Here is a 15,657-nt window from a genome sequence, read left to right as displayed (position 1 = left end):
GAAATCAAAAATATATATATTACAGTGCAATCTTCATAATCTAAATGTAGGGGAAAACATTAAAAACATTTGGTTTGATTTTAAGCACATCACAAGTTTAATATATCTTGCGTGAAGACGAGATTTTTAGACATTAAAAATAAAAATTTTAGACAATATTCTACACTGATAATCAAATCAGATAATTAAATATATATTACTAGCAGATAACTGCCCGCTTCGCTGAGCCATTTCAAGTTTGAAAACAAAGACTATCGCGTTATAAACTTCACTTATTCTCTCTTTTGTTCACAATTTTATGAATTTAATTTTTTGATGAGAAACCCTAAATTTTGACAATAAAATTAAGCCTATGATACTTGCTGATAATGCAACTTTCTATGGGTGAATAATTTTTAAAATTGATTTTGTAGTTAATTCAAAAATGACGAATTTTCAGACAAACTGTCTCTTTTTCACCACCAAAACGACGACAGTTTCATACAAAGTTTCATTCCCTATTTAACCCCCTTAAAAAATAAATTTTCATAAAAAAGTGACACAGTAAAATTCTGTCTCAAATTATGGGCTCATATAACAATGCTTAAATCTCTAACTTCAAAAATGATAAAATTTATTCTACTCCTTTTTAACCCCCTCCAAGTTTTATGTATCTACGATCAGCGGTCTAGGCTGTGCGTTGATCTGTCAGTCAGTCAGTCATTCAGGGCAAAGCATTTCATATGTATAGATTTAATTATTTTGTACTTTAAAGTCTACATCTTAGTGATGCGTGTTTTATCAATTTTTTAAGCCATATTTAAATTAAAGACTAAAATCCAATGCACACGCTATTCAGCTATATATATGTTCGTCAGACCTACACCATTCAAATTTTTTCTTCGAATCATATTGTGAAATTCCGTTATAATATCAGGAAGATGAGATCACACTATTGTATTATCATCAGTTTTTATTACGATCGTAAAAATTCAAATTATTTCGATATTCGGCAAGAAATGAAGGTCTATTTGAAAAATTCCATTACATCGATACAAACAAGTCAAGTTAATAGAAGCGTGTTATAAAATGAAACGAACTACCAGAGATATAATTTTTGAATGTTGAATTGGAAAAGGGAAACTCCTGTGATTTGCACTTTGCAAATATTTAATATATTGAAAATTAAGGGGATATTTGACTGGTTTTTGGAAAAATCTATAATTATGAAAAGGTATTTATAGAGATAAAAATTGACTTATTTTAAATATCTTATTTATTCTATTTACTTATGAATCGTATTAACGACAATATGATCCGAAAAGAATTTCATATCGAGTCATTTCGAGTCGGTGGAGTTTTTTCATTAATATTATTTTTTTATAACTCTTTATTATACTGAAAGTTTGATGTGTGGATCTCGGGAATCGCACCAGACCCACCCACGTCTTGTTAAATTTAGTAATCCTTGCACTCAGATTACGGAGGAACCTGTCTAGAGTAATTTTACTGTAATACATCTTTCGTTTGAGAACCAATTTATAATGGGTAAACGTTAAACACCCACGCTATTCGTCTACATTGGTAGTAAGTACTTATCGTTATTTAATGTTTTTTTCTTTAATAGAAACATGTAGCTCATACATGCAAAACAAATTTTATGCATTCAAATATGATTCATAAAATAAACTTTGCAAAGACTTGTAGTTAAAATATTCTAAAGAACCCACATTATTTGAATTCAAATTTAACAAGATGATTTCACATACTTTTTTGATAAAATTACAGTTTATATTTACTTATGAACTCAAGATTGAAATATTTATTATTTGAATGGCAAAAATTTCCTCATTTCCTTCTTAATAAGAAAACGTATACCACAACCTAGTTTGTTTCCAGAGTTTCTGTAAAGTTTTTCAATAAATAATTTTTTAATTAAGTTATTTTTCGATCTTCCATTAACTGTGCTATCCTATTGAAAGTTTAGCATAATGTAAATGTAGAATTTTCTCATACATTTTCTTTATCTAGATCAGTTTCAGATTTATTTACGATTTCTTCAAGTTATTAGATTCATTTACGGGTATTTTATATATGGAAGTTCATCAAATTATTCGAAATTAAAAACAAATTCAAATCCTATGACAAATTTAAAATTTTGATTTTCAATAAAATTAAATAATTGTGAAATTTTTTGTTTTATTTGCTAAATAAGCCTACATACTTTTTTGTCTTATTTCATTATAGGTATTATGATGTAATTCTAATAATATAATTTTGTCTCAACTAACTGTTATGTAAAAATATTAGGTAATTTACATTATTTTATTCATCAACTCCCAAAGGATGATTATTGTCCAATACCTTTTAATTATTAAACAGCACGATTCAAAGCTTTTTGATTACAAAAGAAGCTTTGATAATTTCGAATCAAGAATGCTATAGTTTAATATTGCCACAAAACAAAAATTATTTTTATTGATCACTTAGCAGTTTCTTATTTAGCTCTTTCAATTTACATTTGTAAGATATATGCGCAAAAGCTATTATAAAAATGTGAAATTTTTTTTTCAATGTCTTCACTACTGTAGCATAATAATAACCACCAATTTTTATTCGAAATTAGACTTTGAGCCAATAGTGTTATAACTAACTACCTTTGGGGTATTCATAAAGATTAAAATTTATTACTAAAGAAAATTATTGAAATTTTGTATATATATTGAAAAAAAGTCATTGACACTATCAGCCTGAAAATGGCAGTAGCGGAGATAATTACCAAGAGCTTTGTAATTGCTGAATGGATTGAAAATTATATTTGAAAAGTTTGGTTGTCTTGCCTCGGCCCAAGACTGGGTATTTGGATCTTGCGTGCATCAAACTTGCTTGCATGTTATAATTACTTTAGATACAAAATTTTCCTAATCTCTTAAAACTAAATTTTTACCAAAATTAGTCTTTAGCTAACTCAATTGGATTATACTTCCTGCAATCCTTTGATGTTTGAACTCAATTTACTAATAATATAAAATGATCTTTAGAGATTGTTTTAGTTTATTTTGCTATAATATAACATCTTCATATTGTCATTAATTTCAAACCATTTACGTAGAATATTATAACTAAATAAGATTGTTTTTTAATTTCATAGTACATTTGGATACAAAATGTAGGTTGATGATAAATTTAGTCATCATTTCTAACATTTTATCACGTTTCAAAAACAAACTATAAACGTAATGATAATCAAATGCTATAAAACAATCAGCTTTTATAAAAATATTATGGTATAAATGTTTTGAGTGAAAATTTAAATGTATTTAAGGAATAAAATTCAATTCTATTTCAAATCATAATTTTAATTAGAAAGATGCACATGTTTGCTTATCTTTCCATAACTTTTAAGAAACCGTGAGTTCATAATTAAGCAAAGTTTCTTTGAATCTTTTTGTCTGCCATTTGGATGATTTGTAAAGGTAAGTTTATATATATCATTGCCACTAAAATATATAGAAATAAACGGCAGAATGTTTGCAGATAGAATGAAGTGTCGAAAGGGTTGAAAATTTGTTTCTTTGTTTTTACCAATTACTTTTAACATAGAAAGAAGGAAAAGAAAACAAGAGTCACGGTTGAAAATTCATTTATCTTTGTTACCAAATTTATATTTTTCTTAAACCAGATATCCTAAACGGGTTGTTTATATTTATTAAATGAATCTATTAATCCTCAAAATATGAATGCTCTTATGTAAATAACTTTAATAAATTACTTTAAATTTAAGCCATCAAAATTTATAACACGCTATTAAAATTATGATTCGCTCTCATTTCTTGTTATTTGCATACAAATAATCAGACGAACGAATTTGTGTAAATGCAAAAAGACCTTACCTTTAATAACGTTCGAGCTTCCAAATTTTCTAAAAAATGTTGGGTTTTCATAAATTTTTTTTTTTTTTTTGTTATATGCATATCGGGTAACCTTACCCCCAAAATAGCATATCTGCCGCCTATTTAATAAATAGTTGAATATCTCCAATGTCTGCAACCTTATTACATCCTGAAAGAGATAAATTTGAACTTGAGAACATGCGCGTGCTACTTCAAGTAACGAAATTTTCTTCAGGCCGAGGTCAGCTCGCCACAATTTAAGTACAAAGCACAATTTGCTAATTGTAATTTGTAAAATAGCTTTACTTAAGTTATTTTCAAAACTTGGCTTAAGTTATTGAACTAACTCTTAGAATTATTTATGGATTGCCACAAATTTTTAAAACCATTGATAAGCCTCTTTTCAACCATAGTCAGTTAATGCGTCCAGTATTTATCGATAATCCTATGTTCTTCAAGTGAAATATTTTAATATTACACAATACAACTTACACTGTGATTTCATTGAAAAATGACAACCTTCAAATTCCTTAGGTAAAAAAAATGGCATTCTAAAATACACAGAAAAAAACAGTTTCGTTTATAGTTAAATAAATCTTTTGATTTGCGTTTTAAATAACTAATTGAATAGATAATCAATCGCCATAAATTTCAATAATTGTGTGATTATGTAAATTTAGACCTTTATTCATTTCGATAGAGCTAAGCAGAGATTTAGGAATGAAACAAAAAAAATTTTATACAAATAAAACGAAAGTTACACAGATTCGCACAAAAAATTTTCAATTGCATGGAATATTCTTGATAATTATATGTTTATTAGAGTGATAAATCGAAAAATAATATTTCCTACCATCATGCAAAATTCATTTAAAAATACAAAAAACGGAAATTCAATTATTTGAAGAAGTTAGTAGGGATGATACTAATCCTTCAAATTTAATAAGATGATACTAGGGCTGATACTATTCCCTGAATTGCCTTTTTTGTATTTGAAACATTTTCTTGTTTTAAACCTTCGCTTTGAAGCATTTAGTAAAATTTGACACCGTGTAGAAGACTTAGTTCATATAAGAGCATACTCCATTGTTTTATCTTCGTATCATCTCCATTAGTTTCCTTGCGATCCCTTATTTTTTGAAGTTGTTCCCTACAAATTCGTTTCCAGTGGTTATGCAACCGAGGTTCATTTTAGGATTCAATAGTCTCTATGCTATCAATTTTCGTTTACAGGCTAGCAATGACACAATCGTGTAGTAATTGCATTAGTGATGAACGATACCAAGATCAAGATCAAAATTTGACTATCTTTGTTTAAGGAATTTAGTGTAATGGGTATAGCATCTTTATTCAAATCATTGGTTTTAGTCTTGTAAGTCTTATGGTACATATCCATGCTTGAAAGTTTTCCACTGTAAAAATTTTTACAGCTCTTTACAGGACATCTTTAGAGGCTTGATACAATCAAGAATTCAATACTTCAAGTCTTAAGATTTTTTGTCAAAATTTTGCCTATCTTCGTATATTAAATTACGTGATCATTTAAAAATGATTCAATAAAAATGTTGTACGCCTTTAAAAAAATGTATTAATTTGGAAAATACTCAATGAATGAATCATTAGGAAAATAATCTAATACTAAAAAATATAATGATGAGAAATACAATAATGTCATACAAAGTAATCAAATATTCATCATACGTAATAAATAAATAAAAAAAAAGATTCACATATATGGAGATGGCATACTCCACAAGTCGTCATGTAGCCCCAGCTATTATAGGTGGTAGATATAATAACAAACACTTAATAATGAATAAGTAGATGATATAGCATAAAACATAATATACGCCCAGTTAATTTTGCACAAAAATTGCATTGTATAACATTAATCACATCAGATTACATTAAGACTAGTTCAAAATATAGAATTTTAATTTTTGCAAATACAATACAATCTCACTAATCCGGAAATTCAATAGGCCGATATCTTCAATCATTATTATGAATTTGTCTATAATATACAGGAATCCGAACATTCCAATAATCCGCCACCATCTGATTTTTAAAAGAGCCGTATTAGTGAGATTGTACTGTAATGCGAATGAATGCTTGGATAGAGAAAGAAAGTAGTTTTTATGTTAAACCATGCAAAGACCCAACAAACGCTTGCCAAAACGCTTGTTCCGATCTTCTGGTTTTTACATCATATTATTAAATTTACAAAAAAAAATTCGAAAAGTACTTGGCGAAGTTTTGTTGGGTATATTTCTTAGCTTAACGACGATTGTTTTCGTACTTCGGTACACCGAGAATTGATTATCAATCAAAATGATTATGTTCTTGTGTTCCCGCCCGAGACACAATCTTACGTTTGGTTAATAATCTGCGACTCAGTAATGGAAAAAAGTCTTTTTCCTATGTTTGAGTCTTCTGTTGGATGGACTATAATGCCATTTCAATTGATAATGAATCTCTGGGAATCTCACGTATTACCCAAGTTTCCACGCAAACTGAAAAATCCGATAAACAAATTTGGGATTTTTATGCTCCATCCAGTGTAATTTATATTCCAAACCATATCAAAAAATTAAACTCTAAAATGTCAGCAATTAACTTATTGATTGTCAATCGGTTTACATTCTTATGCTTAGTCAAATGATAATTTAAATTTTTCGCACTCACGATGTATATACATCTATTTTTAAATTACACACTATATAAAATAAAAAAATTAATCATTTAAATAAAATTATTTAAGTGCGTAATTGACCTCGAATTAGAAACATAAATATTATATGATCAGAAATTAAATTATCTTAATTAGAATAAATCTAAATACTTAGTGTGTGCATTTTAAAATGTTCATTAAATAATTATTCAACGTAAAATTATACAACAATAACATTTTTCTAATTTCAAGGGGTTATTCATAAAACATACGAAGGTCTATGTTATAACAATGAAGAATAAAAACATTAATGTATACTAAAGGTACTTGGGTAAAGTGAATTAAGTCGTACCAATTTTGAAATAAGCACAAGTATTTAGTTTGTAAAGCCTGCAAAAGCATGATTTTTACGAAAGTCTGCCAATAGTACGTCTTAGCGTACGAGTTCCATATAGTAGGTACCACAGGTATTTACACCATACCATTGATTACAAAAAAGGCAATATTCTAATGACTCGAATTATTTTTAAATTGCTACGAGTAGGAACCATTACGAGTAGGAACATTACCTATAACTAGAACAATATTACTTCAGTTGTACATTATTGTCCAAGTTGTACATTCCATTTCATTTTGTGTTGATACCATTCCCTGGTGGTAACTAAAAGCTGATAATTTTCTTAACTTTTTCTCTTTTGCCTTAATCGTACAATCGTCTTATTTTGCTTGTTAATAATAAAAAAACAAAGATAAGCCTCTCATAAGTATCAGAAATAATTAAAAAAGATAAGGTTTGTAAGATAAATACCGTATATAGCGTAAGTTACCCTATTTTAAAGTTGTGTCCTTTCAAATTAATGTGAAAATTAAAATCGAATTTCTCGAAAAATATTTTTTCACTCGTATATTCCCTTTTAATACACTACCAAGAATAACGCACCTAAGTTTAAAAAACAGTAGACTGTTGACGGTTTTATACACATTTTTCAATGGAGTGAAATCATTATTTGATTTGCGTGAAATTTTCTAATTTTTTTGAGACTCCTCTTAAATATTCATTGGTGGAAAAAAAATTTATAAAGAAAAGCGGTTTCCCAGATAAGAATGGTTAAAGTTTCGTTTGAATTTCAAGCACTGCGATTATACCCTTTACTCTATCGATTTGAAATTTGGATATGTTATAGGTACTCAAATTGTACCTACCCTGATTTTGTTTCTCGAAAATCATATTTATTTTCCCAATTTTCATTGTTTACATCTAGGAATAGTGGAATACGAAAAAGTACCTAAGTGTGAAAAATGAAATGTGTAAAAACTAACATGATTGCCTAATAAACTAATTATTTCACTTCACTTAATATTTTTTTGTTCAAATTATTTGTCTTGCGTGTTTTTTCCTAAGCGGTACATTTTTAGACCATGAGTATATTTTTCATCAACCTAAACATAATAAGCTTAGAAATGAAGGGTGAATCATGGAATTTGATGAAAGAATAAGGAAGACAGGACAGAAAAAAACTTGTATATATATATATATATATATATATATATATATATATATATATATATATATATATATAAGATAATTACAATTAGTCAATTTTTTTAAACTTTTGAGTTCAGTTTACATTAAGTATACAATTTAATAGGACACCTACAGTTTTTTATTAATCAAAATCTAAAAGCTAACATCCATTAACGAAAATCTAATTAATTACATTCAATAAATAAAATTGAAAATCGATTAATTTTTTATATATGTACGTATATAAAAATGATTCATAAGACCATTAATTCGTCATATGATATATTTTTTACAAAATATTAATTTATTCATAAAACAAAATACCATACTATTAAGTTACAAAGTAAATGTATGATGTTTATCATGATTTACATATCTAATTCAGCCCATGAAAGATAGATATAGATACACTAAGCATATAATTTGATTGATGTCATACAGAGATATTAATTTAATGAATAATCAATATTTATCATCAATGATATTGAATGTAAGTTAACTGATGTCTTCTGAATCAGGAACTTACAGTTTTGTATATGGTTCTATTAAAAAGATGCATGATATATATTCGACAACATTAATTTAAAAACTCTAAATTAGTCTTCTGAGGTTTCGATTTTTTTACCCTCTGGATGTAAAGGTGTCCCAAAAGTAATGCATGATATAAATTCCATGCCATGTTTGTGGTAATTAAATGTTGACGATGAAATACAAAAACAACGTGACAACTAACAGTTTAATCTTCTTAAGAGTGGGGGCGTTACAAGAAAGAACAATGCGTTGTGTCAGATTGAATGAAGGTTTGGGAGATTGAATATATAATGAAAATTTGACAACTATAACTGGCAATTTTCGTCAATAAAGGTGCGGCCTCCTACGATTAAGGGAGAAAATTGAGAACTATATCAAAGAAATTCCACATTATTTATAAAAAATAATCAAATAAAATTTTGACAAAAAAGTTCGTATTTTGGTAAGAATTGAGTAAAACAGAATTGAAGAGTTGTTTATGTTTTTGAATGTATACGATTTAAGTCTTCTATATACGATTATGTAAAATTGCACGATTGCCCCTTACCACTATGCTCATATCTCAAGAACGAAAAATTACACAGGTGTGATTCGCACCTCAAATTGGAAAGGAAAATAGGAGTCTCTAACAAGCATAACTGTTTTCATAAAAGGATCGTGAGACATGCCGTGTGTCAGGACAAACATTGAATTTTTCTTTTTGCAAATAGTTTTCAATTTCCGACTGCCATCGCAACACTTTCAGTTTAAGAATAAAGCTCACCTGGAGACTTAAATTAAGGCAACTTCAAGCTCATTTCTTTGTCTCTAAATTTAAATTTAAGCTCTGATGGTAGAGCCAAAATGGATAACAAGATTACATGTTTGCAAATCTTTTCTTTATACATAGAAAATACATTCATTATTAGATTTTTTTTCACTTGCATTAAATGTGAGTCTTTCAAAAAAAAGCTTCAACAGCCTTCCATAGTGCAAATTTAGAACAAAATATATTAGAAGATTACATAGATCATGCCAAAAGGGCAAGTTACCCAAAAATTTCCGAACAAATATACGACATTGGTTCCTGCGAACGACGCCTATTTGGTCTAAAAGGTACCGATGATTTTTCCACGAGTTATTTATCTCATCCAATCTATAAAGTGAATTGCAAATAATCATGAATGCACATTGTAGGAGATAGTTGCCAATTACCTATCGGTCTTCTAGATCGTACCTGTTGATTTTTTTATTACCAATTTTTAGCTAAATCTAGAGAATATGAATTACATCATAAATCGTAAAAAAGGCAAGCTACCAAAAAAATTCCCAGCAAATATACGACATTGGCACCTGCGAATGACGCCTACATGATTAATGGTAAAAATTGAATATTTAAGAGAATTTCATTACATTCCTTTATTTCTATAAAACTAGAATAAGTGTTATCCTTATACATATAAGTGTACTATTAGACACATATTTGGTATTTACTTATAAGAACAGGCAAAAATTAGGAGATTGGGTCCATTGTGATTTTAAATGTGTTTTATCTACGCCTGTGAGTAAGAACTACTTTTCTCAGAATGCGTGGGAAAATAATTCATTACCGCACTTGCAAGGAAATCATTGCTACACTCCAAAATTTTTGTCATAATGTAAACTAATGAATTTTCTATTTTTTCAATGAGTCAAGACAAATATTAAATAATAATTACAGTTTCTTTTCACATTTTAGACGAATAGATAAAGTTTTATACGATATACGTTTGATAACGCACTATTAACGTACTTCTGCGATTGTCCAACTCGTGCGACGCAGTTTTCCGCTGATAATTTCAATTATCAGCTGCTTAATTATTTTGAGAGGACGAGTGCACCTTCTTCATACATATACTATACACTACACCAACCCATTACAACCATTAATTAAATTACGTTTTTTGTTGTGACGGTAGAAATCGAGCCCGGTGCCCTAAGTACACTACGTTCGGGCTTGGTTATGCTTTAACCAATTGAGCTTACTAGGGTCGACATAGTATCGAAAATGGAGTACGATTTATGAAAGCAGTTGCCAAAATAGTACATCTTGATTAATTTTACAAAATTCGAGAAAATATTAGTTTTAAAAATAATATTCATTATTTAAAAAAATTATTTGTTTAGAAACCGATCTGATACATATTAATTTCCAAAATAGTAAATGAGATGCATACACAGACCATTTTTACTTAGAGGTAACGATTATGACAACTTTCCCCTAAAGTAGGATGGTCATTAAAACGACATGTAGCAATATATAAAATGATGTGTGTACTTATTTTTATTTTATACAAATGAAAAATTATAATAAAACAGAAATAAATAATGACATTCTTTTAATGTATTGCTGCTATCTGTTCAAATAAAACTATTAAATAAGAAATGTATCTAAATAAATGCATATTTATTTATAACAATAATATAAAATAATGTATCATGTTTTGAGTTCATATTATTGTTTGTAAAAGCTTTAAATTCGTATACATCAATTTAGTTCAGGCTTGCGTTTAATTAACCTACGAGGAGGTTTATGATAAACCAAAGAATGGGAAAATTTTAATGACAGAACTCTTGCATAATCCTTATACCTCTATTAAAACAAGAACTTAACTCGTTACGAAAAAAAGAACGAGAGGTGTTCGTGGGACAGTCAACCCAAAATGTGTGTACATTACGTTTGGTTTGATCAGGATATTTATTATGACATAACATAAAAATTGCATTGTACTTACTCTAAATTATCTCTGTTATCTCTGATAACTTTCACAACTCAATTTTTTTTAATGATAAAACTTAAAATTTTGACAAAACATACAAATTAACAGTTATACAAATATTTTTGCATTTTCTCCTAATTCATGGCACCCTGAATCGATTGAAAAAGATTTAGTATCCTAGGTAACCTAGATGAAAATTGTCGTTTTTTGGTGTCGTTTCTTTTGTTGCACTACTACTTTTGGTATTGCCTCTAAACCAGCAAACGAATCAGAACGATAAACAAAAGCTTGTTTGTCAGTCAGCTGACAAAAATGATATAACTGGCGAAAATAATCTAACTCACTTGAATAATTCCAGCACAATTCATTATTTATGGCAATTGCCTCCTTGTGGTTTGTGGCTAGGGTATAGACCGAACACTTCAGTTTATTTTTTGGGCTTTAAGTCTAACTATGAAACTAGACTGATTATATTTCCAAAACTTGAAAATTAAATTATAATTGATTAAAAATAAAAGAAGTTTTTTTGTTCGCTTCTTTCTTGCGAAGCTGAGTTTTAAGTAGCGAGGCTGTATGCCGATACATATACGTGACATCTCATCTATTATATTATTATATATTCCTCTTTGCCTAATTAGTGATTTTAAACCTTATGAAAGTTTCATATGATTTTCAAAAATCAACTTCACTTTCCTGTACGTGAAGTAAGAAACTCTATAACATTTTAATTGCTAAAAATTAAAAGTGTTAAACAAAAATTAGAAATACTTCGCTCAACAGTTTAAGTTAAGTTACAATCGCGTTTCATATAAAATCAGTATTTAATAAATATTATCTACGGACTCAATTGGATTCTATTCTAAGTTTCATCAGATATATAAGTTTCAAGAAAATTTCAATTTTAATATACCCACAAAATATTATAAAATTATTTATTTTCAAAACAGCTAAAACTTATTGTCTTCAATTTTTTGGAACAAAAATTTACATCGACAACTGCACACTCAAAATTTCTTAATGAACGCAATACAGGTATTTCTTGACAAATTTTGATTATACAGCATACATACACGTAATAGAAAATCTTTTTTTCCCAATTATTTTAGGTCTTCAAAACGTTATAACTTGGCTCAATTTCAAAGTGAACTTAAAACTTACCTATTGATAAAAATTGTCTAAATTAACTTTTGTCAAGGTTTTAAAAATTTGACTAAAATTCATGTTGACACATTATTTTCATTTTTGTTAAAAACTAATTTTACATTTAGATGATTTATCTATATTGACCAATATTGTTGATGATGAATTATTATATAACAGTTTACTAGTTTAAAACTTTTCTTGTTATAGGCAAAGTGGTTATAGCCGTCAATTTTAATTCTAAAACACATCATTTTTGGAATTTATTATAACAGTACTTTTAAAGAACAACAAATTTCATTTTTAATTTCACATATTAATAATTTTTTTTTGATTAATTGCTTTTCATTTGTTGAGAACAAAAGAATGATTATTTTACTAAACATATACCTAATGTTCATCCCACATACTTACATCAATAAATTTAAAAAAGTAACCGCACCTAAATTTTATTACTTTTTCAAAATCAATAGGGGTTTATTTATCATATGAACTATGATCTAATTTTATATAAAATATTAATCTTAAAATTATGACCTTTTTGTCCGACCTTTACTTAAAAATTATATCACTGTAACTTATGAATTTAACCTTTAAATAACCAACACGACACGATAAATTTTCATTGTCATTAAAAATATGGTAAAAAAACAAACAATATACGCCCATTTAGAAATAATTTTGAGTAGGTTTTTGCAAAAAAATAAAAATAAATTTTATTACGTTAAGGTTAAATCAATTGAACAATGAAATAATCAAATCAAAAATTAATTATTCATTACTATTTATTTATTATGAAATATTAAATACAATTTAACTGAATTTTATGACGAAGTGGAAAGTAATGTGTTCTTTGACTATAAAATAGATATAATAAATATTTATAATGCTAATAATAATAGTGTTATGTGTACTGTAATACATATTAAATTGTTTTAAGTTTTGCATGGCCTTGCGCTTGTATTAATTTCAAGGTTTACATAAAGTATAAAGAACAAAATATATAAGATGTCATAAATATGCTTGGAGCATATATTGATTGCATCCTTTTAAAACAGATGAGAAAGGATAAGTGGAGCAAATAAATAAATATTTAAATAAGTAAAAATTTTCTTTTATAGTCAATTCAAACAAATTTCAGTTGTAATTTCAATAATAATAGAGATTTTCAGTTCAAAACTATTATTTAGCCAGAAAAGTATATTTTTATAAAACTTTGATAGGTTACCTTTATTATCACTAAAATAAAAAATTTATTTCAAAGGTATGTTCCTGAAATAATATGAATTGATGGTGGGAGAGACGGGGGAGAAATGAAGAAATATTTTTTTTTATTTTATCGAAACTTGAATTTTTTCTAAAGTTTGAAAGACTACCTTATAACAAAATTGATTGAAATACGACACACAGGTGCTGCATAGACTTATTAAATCAGATTATTACTTATATTCAGGCTGTGTGTTGTTTACCGGCATAAAGAAAAAGACTGATAGATTAATAAGGATTACAAGAAGATATCTTTAAAGCCATCAGTGAGGTAGAAAATAGTAAACAAAATTTCATTTTTCAAAAATGATTTATTTTCAATTAAGAAATTATTTCCTAATCTCTATAAATTTGAAGTTTCGGCGTCAAATGTCACCTACTGTTCTTGAACTACTCCAAGTCATTCAAGGCGTAATGAATGGCTCCTTGTGGGGCGATTCTTTCTGTAAGTGACAAAATGAGTAAGTGATCCGATGAATTAAATCCAACCAAGTACATAATATGAATTAATAGAAATAATACACGTATATATTATACTACATAAAGGCATAATACTGTTATAATCTGCATCGATGTATTTTCCGTAATTTAATAGACTTAATAACTATAAACAGTTCGAACATTATTACTTTTTGTTTTTGTTTTTGTTTACTTTAATCATGTATACGATATTTATTTACATCATGGTCTCTCGATTATAATTGATGATTTTTAATATGATACATACAGCGTAAACTAAATATTGACAAATATCTTGTCTAGTAATCTTAATTAACGAGAATTGAAAAAAAAAATACACTCGAGCCAGGACTCGAACCCGGACTTCTTGGATTCATGTCAAGCGCCCTACCAATTGATAGTTATTTGCTTCTATCGTACCGAAAATGAAGATAAACCTTTTTTCAAACCAATTTTCAAAGAAAACGCTGTTCCAATTAGATAGTACATAGTTTCTATGAAATTAAGTAAAAATCTTTTGTTCCATAAAAGCAGGAAAGACTTGACATGGAAAATTTCAAGTTAAGTATATTAAGCTTTATAGAGCTCAAATTTTTAGTTTAACATAATAATTTGCAATTGAGAGTAATTTGATTTTGAAGATCGAATATTTTTTGCTATCAGCTACATCACTGGTGGTTTAAAAATTACATGAGAGAAATGGTTCAAAATATTGATAAGAAATTTACATTAATATAATAAATAGTTGTCTTTGAAAATCTAAAAAGAAAACTGATTGTTACACTAAACATCTTATTCATTCAGATTCAGAATAAAAATTAGATTAAAAAAAGAAAATTATCGACATTAAGGAAATTTATGCATTATTATTTCCTGTAGATTTATTATTTTATTCTTATTTAATAGTAAATGATTGAATTTATACAAGAATTTATTGAATTTATACAAGTTTTACCGGTAATGATTACGTAAATAGAAGAAATAATTACAATTGTTTGTATACACCTGATCAGTTCTAGTTTTTTTTTTTTTTTTTTGCTATAAAGATGATATAACTTACTACCATAAATTATTTTAAAACCGACAATGAATTTTTAAACCCAATTGAATTGTTAATTAGAGTGTGAAATTTTTATATTCATATAATAATTATAAATTAATATGTATTTCTTTTATATATGATGACGTATTTCGATTATCAAGTAGACTTCATCATTAACTACATAAGATATTTGTCCCTTTTCAAAGAAGAAATAGTTTTCTAGAAAAAACTTGAATAAAATCCAAAATTTAAAATCAAATCAAATTTACCCATAATCAGTAAAAATTAAAATGAAGCACTTTGGGTGTATGTACCTAATTGTGTAATCTACGCACGGTATTCTGCTATATTTGTAAATACCGCCTAACTATAAAAGTCGATTTTTAAACTAAATTGACTAAATATACTGGTTT

The 15,657-nt window shown here is 27.4% G+C and overlaps 1 protein-coding gene across 1 annotated transcript in view; it reads left to right on the top strand.

Moving 5' to 3' along the window:
• LOC123305318 overlaps window positions 1-15,657 on the top strand; it is a 56,414-nt gene that overhangs the window by 37,909 nt on the left and 2,848 nt on the right. The window lies entirely within an intron of this gene.

Source organism: Chrysoperla carnea, chromosome 1, assembly GCF_905475395.1.
Source record: "Chrysoperla carnea chromosome 1, inChrCarn1.1, whole genome shotgun sequence".
In the NCBI taxonomy this organism is placed as follows: Eukaryota; Metazoa; Arthropoda; class Insecta; order Neuroptera; family Chrysopidae; genus Chrysoperla; species Chrysoperla carnea.
This window is presented reverse-complemented; position numbering and strand designations above follow the sequence as displayed.